Genomic DNA, 8551 nt, shown 5'->3' with positions numbered 1-8551 from the left:
TTGTTCATAACGATGCTTCCTAAGGCCCCTTTGACTTTGCATTCCAGGATGTCTAGCTCTAGGTGAGTGATCACACCATCATGGTTATCTGGGTCAGGAAGATCTTTTTTGTGTAGCTCTTCTGTGTATTCTTGCCACCTCTTCTTAATATCTTCTGCTTCTGTTAGGTCCATACCATTTCTCTCCTTTATTATGCCCATTTTTGCATGAAATGTTCCCTTGGTATCTCTAATTTTCTTGATTAGATCTCTAGTTTTTCCTATTCTACTGTTTTTCTCTATTTCTTTGCATTGTTCACTGAGGAAGGCTTTCTTATCTCTCTTTGCTATTCTTTGGAAATCTGCATTCAGATGGGTGTATCTTTCCTTTTCTCCTTTGCTTTTAGCTTCTGTTTAGCAAAAAGGCAAAATGGTTGTCTGAAGAAGGCTTACAAATAGCTGAGAAAAGAAGAAAAGCTAAAGGCAAAAAACAATAATTCAAACAGATAGACATTAATTTCTTTTTCATGTAAAAGCTAAATCATAAGTAGTCCAGAACTCATATGGCAGCTCTGTGATCTTGAGGACCTGGACACTTACTGCTTTGTCGTTCTACCATTCTCAAGTCATGGCTTTCATCCCTGGTCTAAGATGGTGTTTGCAGTTTTCACCAGTGTGGCTGCATTCTGCTCACATATCGTTGGTAGACCCTAAAATAAACGGCCAAGCGTAGCAGCAAGAGTGACTGGGAAATGTAGTCTTTATCTGAGCAGGCTTGTGCTCAGCTGAATGTTGAAAGTTATCTTGCTAAAGAGAGAAGGAGAAAATCAATATTAGGGGACAGTTGACAGTCCTTGACAAAAACTACATGCACTTAGAAGAAAGTGATGGATATTTGCAAATAACTGGCATATTCCTAACTGATTATCAAGTTTGTTCTAAGATCATTTTCAATATAACTTTACACACCCTGAATATTTTAAATTTGTGACTTGTTTTCTTTAGACTACCTTACCTTACTAACTCTACTTATATAGTTGAACTAAATATATATTCATGAGATATCTGTAGTAAGAAAATTTTAGAGTCATAAAGAGAATGGCTGCAAATATTGAAGTTAACAGGAAACAGTGTATGAAAAGGGTAAGATTGTAAGTTAGTGAGTGACTGTTTTGCTAGAATGATAATTTTAACTCCCTTTATCTAGTGACAAGTTATCCAATCGCAGATCTTCCTCAGCTTACAGTGGGTTTGCGTCCCAGTAAACTCATGATTGGCTGAAAATATCATAAATCTAAAACACATTAATATACCTACTGAACATCACAACTTAGCCCACCCTAATTGAAACATGCTCAGAACACTTGTTAGCCTACAGTTTGGCAAAATCATCTAACACAAAGCCTGTTTTATAATAAAGTGTTGAATATCTCAGGTAATTTACTGATGCTTGCTGTAGACTTTATATAGTTGTTTTAGTATCTCCAGTGTAGCAATTACTTTTTTATCTACTTTCTGTACAAATTCCCTGACCATTTCTAGAGTTATATGCTTCCTAAGCAATAGATATGAAATATTTGTGATATTTAGGAAGCCAATACCTCACTCTCTTAGGGTTTGAATTGGAAAGCAAGATGTAATACAGATAAATTTCCTCAAAATGTATTCCTCTACATTTTCCCTACAAGCAACATATTTGCAAATCATATACTTCTCCCTCATCTCCAGCACCTCTTAATGCTAGAGAGGCCCAGGACTTCATCCCTTCTCACTCTTTCCCTGGTATACACTGGAAAAGTATATACACTCTTTCCCTGGTAGTTCTCATTCAGTCTCATGATTTTATAGGCCAAATGAAGATTTCTGCTTAGCCTAATAGGCCTTTTAATCCTAAATTTTTCATATCCAAACTTCTGATCTCCTTATTTACCTCCATCTCAAATATGTTAAGGTTCCAGTTTTCTCTGTCAGTGACTAATAACTCCAGTTTCTTGGGCCAAAAATTTTGGAGTCATCTTTTACTTTTTTTTCCCCTACATCCTACAATTACCCTTCAAGAAGTCATATCAGCCCTATATACAAACTACTTCCAGCTTCCAATCACTTCTCATTGCTTCCTCTGCTGTCTACAACTCTGGTCCAGGAACTGCAATTCACTGCAGTAGCCTCCTCACTGGTCTCCCCTACTTTTGCCCTAGTCCTTCTAATAGTCTTTTCTTAACAGAGCAGCCTGAGTGCTTTCTTTTAAAGTCTTAAATCAGGTCATTTCTCTGTTCATACCCTCTACTGGATCCACTTTCCCTAAGTGACACTTGAAGTCCTTATTTATAGCCTAGAAAGTTCCTCATGACAGAGCCTCTATCTGACCACATCTCCTACTCCACACCAGACACACTGACCTCTTTGCCACAGCATAATGTACTTACCATCCCCTTTGTTGACCTTAAACAGTAGACTACCAGTTATTTCTGCAGCAAAAATGCGTTTATTCAAGATCAACAAAGAAGAGCAATTCAGGAACCACAACTGTGGTGAGCCACAAGCAAAGTCTCCCCAAAGAGAAGAAAAGAACTCTTTTATAGAAGAAAAAAGAAAGTTGGGAGGGCTGTAGTAAATGAAGAGTCCACTGGAGGAACTGAGAGTCTTCATTGAACGAGTTGTGACAGTCTTTCGTTGGCTAAGCTCTTCCTAGGCAAGAAGAAAAAGTTTTCTTCTTCTTGGTGGGCTTTGCTATTGTAGTAGGGCAAAAGAGTACCCCCTTGACATTTAAAATAGAAAACTGTATCTTAACTGAGGTTACTGTCTATTAACTTTTACACTCTCTTCCCCTAGGTGTCTGCATGGCTTACTCTCTCACCTCCTGTTAGTCTCCTCTCAAGCATTACCTGCTCAGGGCACAACTGCCTTTCCATAGTAGTTATTAACATTTGACATATATTTTGCATGTTTATTTTGTTTATTGTCTGTTTTTCCCATAAGAAAGAAAAATCTTGTATAAACTTAATATATATTAAATATTTACTACATATTTCCAGTTCTTAAATCTGTGCCTGACATAAAGAAGGTGTGCGACAAGTATTTGATGAATGAACAAATGAAGTATATATATAACATTATTTCACAAAAATAAATAAGCATTCAGTTCAGTTCAGTTCAGTCACTCAGTCATGTCCGACTCTTTGCGACCCCATGAATTGCAGCACGCTAGGCCTCCCTGTCCATCACCAACTCCCAGAGTTCATTCAGACTTATGTCCATCGAGTCAGTGATGCCATCCAGCCATCTCATCCTCTGTAGTCCCCTTCTCCTCCTGCCCCCAATCCTTCCCAGCATCAGAGTCTTTTCCAGTGAGTCAACTCTTCGCATGAGGTGGCCAAAGTACTGGAGTTTCAGCTTTAGCATCATTCCTGCCAAAGAAATCCCAGGGCTGATCTCCTTCAGAATGGACTGGTTGGATCTCCTTGCAGTCCAAGGGACTCTCAAGAGTCTTCTCCAACACCACAGTTCAAAAGCATCAATTCTTCGGCACTCAGCCTTCTTCACAGTCCAACTCTCACATCCATACATGACCACAGGAAAAACCATAGCCTTGACTAGACAGACCTTTGTTAACCTCAAATAAATTTAGAAGAATCTCATGAGTATAGAGTATTATCCATGGGTTAGGCTCCAGGTAGTATTTTACAAGTGTGATGTCAGTAAATTTACATAGCAAGTCCTATGTTATTGGTCTTATTAAACCAACTTATAGGTGAGATATTGTGTAACTAGTCAATAAATGGGGAATATGGGTTCATACTCTGATATGCTGGTCATTCTTTACCCAACATTCCTTTTTAGATTTAAAAAAAAGTCAACACCAACAACAGCAACAAAAAAGATTATTACACCAAAGCTTCATTTAAAAACGGGCAACTAAATGCCTGGTTAGGATTCCAACTGTGTGAAAATTATAAGTCCCAGCTTTTCAAAGGAAGAATATTGGGTAGGTCTGGCAAAAGCCTGAGCAGAGATTAGACAGGCAGAACTGAGCATTCAAACAGACAAACAGATTATAGTTAGAGAAACTTCTCTTAAGATGCCATCTTCCCTTCCCTGTTGTGGTCATCACTGAAGTGGCAACAGCCAAAAATGAAAATTAATCCCTTTTTGATTTCAGACAAGAGCAAGAACCATAAATAACATGCCAACTCACTTTCTCACGTTCACGTTAAGATTATTTCTTTCCCTCTTTCCAAAGAGCTGAGACAGGAGTACCACGTCCAGTCCATGTCCATCTAAAAGGATGATGAAGTTCAGGTTGTACAAGGATATTACAAAGGTCAACAATTTGGCAAAGTATTTCAAGTTTGCAGGAGGACATGTGTCATCTACAATGAACATGTACAGCAGGAGAAGCCTATGGTACAAGTGTCCATGTGGGCACTCAGTCTAGCAAGGTGCTTAGCACCAGGCCAAACATGAACAAGGCTGGCAAAAAGAGCTTTGGATGTAAAGCCAAATCTTGCAAAGTAAGAAAGGAAAAGGGCCAAAAAAGGAAGAAATATATGAGAAGATGTGGAAATAAAGTAATCTTATATACAACCTTCATTAATACCTGCTAAAATGAAAACGAAAACAGAAACAAAAAACCCAACTCCCTAACCCAACCAGCCATCCCATACTCCCATTGTGCAAAAGGATGAGAAATTGTTTTATGTTCTTGCCTGCTGGTTTGTTGTTATCAGTTTGCACCAGACGACTGAGATAATCCAAGGGTGCCAGAAATAAAATTCGGGATCTTTTTATTAAAGTGGTTTCTTATTTTGGTTGGTCATAAATAGTAAAGAAGGCCTTCCTTTGCCCTTCTGCTGGCCATGTGCAGAAACATGGGGTTGACTTTGCCTCTGATCTTCTCCAACTCTTCTTTTCTCTGAAAGATGTTTGAAAACTACTATTTAAAAAAAATAATTCAAAAAAGTCAAAGAAAGAGGATAAAAAGCATAGCACACCCCATACACAAGGAAATGTTCTTCTGAAGCATTTGCAAGTTGGTACCAGAAACTTATCAAAACCACCTCAAATGGTAAACTGCTTGTGATTATGAATGACTTTGTTTCTTGCTTCTTGTGCTTTTTGGTTTCCTATTATGCACATGTTAACTTTTAAGAAATAAATGTTATTTTAAAAACCTTAAAAAAAAAAAAAACCACCTCAATAAAAGAAACGGTTACATGAATGACTTTTGAATACTGAAACTTCAAGTATGTTAGCAAATCAGAAGACCTGTGAAATAAGTGGATATACTTACTAACATCCTGGATGGTCTCTACATAAACAGATTCTAAAGGGACATTTATATAATTAATTCACATTTGGAGCCAAAAGAAGCCCTGTATTGATTCCAAAGGACAACATCTCTCAACGCACACAGAATAGTGAGTTGTCATTTCTTTGTTTCAATAACCAAATGTGGTTATGGCCAGCTTAGTACTAAGATTTGGGTGATAGCTGCAGCTGTCTAGAAACTATCTCTAAAAGGTAGGTGCCAATATCCCAGCAAGCACTTTAAGAAGACTTCAAGTTGTATTTATCTGATCTAAGATTGAATGATATATATAGGGGAAAGAATGTTGGCAGGAATTTAGCAGTCAGAAGTCTGTGTTTCCTTGCAAAAGACAGTTGGACAATTCCTTTAAAGAGAGCAAGCTATTACTCAAAACTCAAACATTTGCTTCTCCATTTACCAGTGAAAATTGTATCCTATTGTCAGATACAATGTGTGTTATTATTAAAAATTACATGTCCCTCCTAAATAGCTGAGTTCACCTACATATTTGAGTTAACGTATCGACCAAAGAGAACAGGGTTGGCCACAAAGTCAATGAAAGTCAAATAAAAGGCCAAACTAAACAGATGAGACACCATGCCCTAAAGATCAACAGAGGAGATCATTGTTAGGTAAGAAGGGTTTAGTCAATTCAGCAAGGAGAATTTGCCATGCCCATCACAAAGCAACTCATTTAAACTACTTAAACACAAATTCTACTGCAAGACTTGTGGGCAGTTAGTTGAATACAACTGGGTTTTTTTCTTTACCATATTGTATTAAACTACATTGAATCTTATGTGGATATCCTAGAGATATCTTTGAAATTTTTGGTAATAACAATGGTGGCAACAAATCAGTAGCTTTATATTAGTTAACTTTTTCAACTATCTAATTGAAAAAATTAATTAATTTCAATATTTAAATTTATATTTAATTGTGCGATGTGATATTTAAATGTAAGATGTAATGATAATTATGAAGTAATGAACTACTTGTTTTAAAGCAATCCTTATTCCAGTATATTCTTCCTAAAATGATTCTACAGCTTTTGAATACTGGGCATTATCTGGACTGGTCTAGAGTATCAAAGACATGCCCGGAAAATCCCATGGATGGAGGAGCCTGGTAGGCTGCAGTCCATGGGGTCGCTAAGAGCCAGACACGACTGAGCGACTTCACTTTCACTTTCCACTTTCCACTTTCATGCATTGGAGAAGGAAATGGCAACCCACTCCAGTGTTCTTGCCTGGAGAATCCCATGGACGGAGAAGCCTAGTAGGCTGCAGTCCATGGTGTCACACAGAGTCGGACATGACTGAAGCGACTTAGTAGTAGTAGTGGTAGAGTATCAAAGAGTCCACACCTTGTCCATATTTGTCCTTCCTGAGATTTGTCAGAAAGAACTTCTATCCACTAAACTGAAAAGCACAATTTCTTCTTCTCTGTAGCATCCATTAGGATTCATTCTGCTAAATATTATAATTAAATACCTGGAAAACCCAAGAGACTCAACCAAAAAGCTATTTAGCCAAGTAGTGAGGCACAAAATTAATATACAAAAGACAACAAATGGCATGAATATACAATGGATTCAAGCACTCATTTAAAAAAGAAAAGATGAAAGCTACATTAATAAACTTAATAAGAAATGTTAAAACACAACTGAAAACATACAAGAAGTTTTGTACAAGGGGAAGATGTGCCTAGTTGGTAAATACCAAAGGATGTCAATTCTTTCTGAGTTAATTTATAATTTCAACATGAGCCCAATAAGAAAAATATTGACAGTGAGGTTTTTAACACAAGGCAAAATTATCATAAAGTTTATATGGAAAAATAATTAATCAGAAATAGGCAGAAAACTGAGGGCTAAAGGGCAATTAGGGCAAATTAGCACTATCAGATTTGTTGTTGTTCACTCATTCAGTCATGTCTGACTCCTTGTGAACCCATGGTCTGCAGCACGCCAGGTTTCCGGGTCCATCACCAACTCCCAGAGTTTGCTCAAACTCATGTCCATTGAGTTGGTGATGCCATCCAACCATCTAATCCTCTGTCGTCCCCTTCTCCTCCTGCCTTCAATATTTCCCAGCATCAGGATCTTTTCCAGTGAGTTGGCTCTTCACATCAGGTGTCCAGGGTATTGGAGTTTCAGCTTCAGCATCAGTCCTTCCAATGAATATTCAGGACTGATTTCCTTTAGGATGGACTGGCCTTTTCACCTTGCTGTCCAAGGGATTCCCAGGGGTCTTCTCCAACACCACAATTCAAAAGCATCAATTCTTTGGCGCTCAGCTTTCTTTATAGTCCAACTCTCACAACCATACATGAATACTGGAAAAAACATAGCTTTGACTATGTGGACCTTTGTCAGCAAAGTAATGTCTCTGCTTTTGAATACGCTGTCTAGGTTTGTCATAGCTTTTCTTCCAAGAAGCAAGCATCTTTTAATTTCATGGCTGCAGTCGCTGTCTGCAGTGATTTTGGAGCGCAGGGAAATAAAGTCTCTCACTGTTTCCATTGTTTCTCCATCTATTTGCCTTGAAGTGGTGGGACCGGATGCCATGATTTTCTTTTCTCTTTTTTTTGAATGTTGAGTTTTAAGCCAGCTTTTTCACTCTCCTCTTTCACCTTCATCAAGGACTCCTTGGTTCCTCTTCACTTTCTGCCATAAGGGTGGTGTCATCTGCATATCTGAGGGTATTGATACTTCCCCCAGCAATCTTGACTCCACCTTGAACTTCATCCAGCCCAGCGTTTCACACGATGTACTCTGCATATAAGTTAAATAAGCAGGGTGACACTATACAGCCTTGACATACTCCTTTCCTAATTTTGAACCAGTCCATCACTCCATGTCCAGTTCTAACTGTTGCTTCTTGACCTGCACACAGATTTTTCATGAGACCGGTAAGGTGATCTGGTATTCTCATCTCTTGAAGAATTTTCCATAGTTTGTTGTGATCCACACAGTCAAAGGCTTTACAGTAGTCAATGAAGCAGAAGTAGATGTTTTTCTGGAATTCCGTTGATTTTTCTACAATCCGAAGGATGTTGGCAGTTTGATCTCTGGTTCCTCTGCCTTTTCTAAATCCAGCACTATCAGATATTAAAACACAAAGACCTGAACACTGAAACAGTGTGGTACTAATTAATCATTACACAAAATGACTGATAAATATCACACAAAATTCAAAACTAATTCCAAATGCATACTGCGATTATGAAAATTATGGCATTTCTAACCAGTGGGGAAGAGGTA

At 38.0% G+C, this 8551-nt stretch overlaps 1 pseudogene; it reads left to right on the top strand.

Annotated features, from left to right (window-relative positions):
- The first annotated feature begins 4109 nt into the window (after positions 1-4109).
- LOC109575347 (large ribosomal subunit protein uL24 pseudogene) lies at positions 4110-4582 on the top strand (annotated as a pseudogene).
- The last annotated feature ends 3969 nt before the right edge of the window (positions 4583-8551 follow it).

This window comes from Bos indicus, chromosome 2, assembly GCF_029378745.1.
Source record: "Bos indicus isolate NIAB-ARS_2022 breed Sahiwal x Tharparkar chromosome 2, NIAB-ARS_B.indTharparkar_mat_pri_1.0, whole genome shotgun sequence".
Classification (NCBI taxonomy): Eukaryota; Metazoa; Chordata; class Mammalia; order Artiodactyla; family Bovidae; genus Bos; species Bos indicus.
The sequence above is the reverse complement of the archived record's forward strand: the minus strand, read 5'-3'. Positions and strand labels throughout refer to the sequence as shown.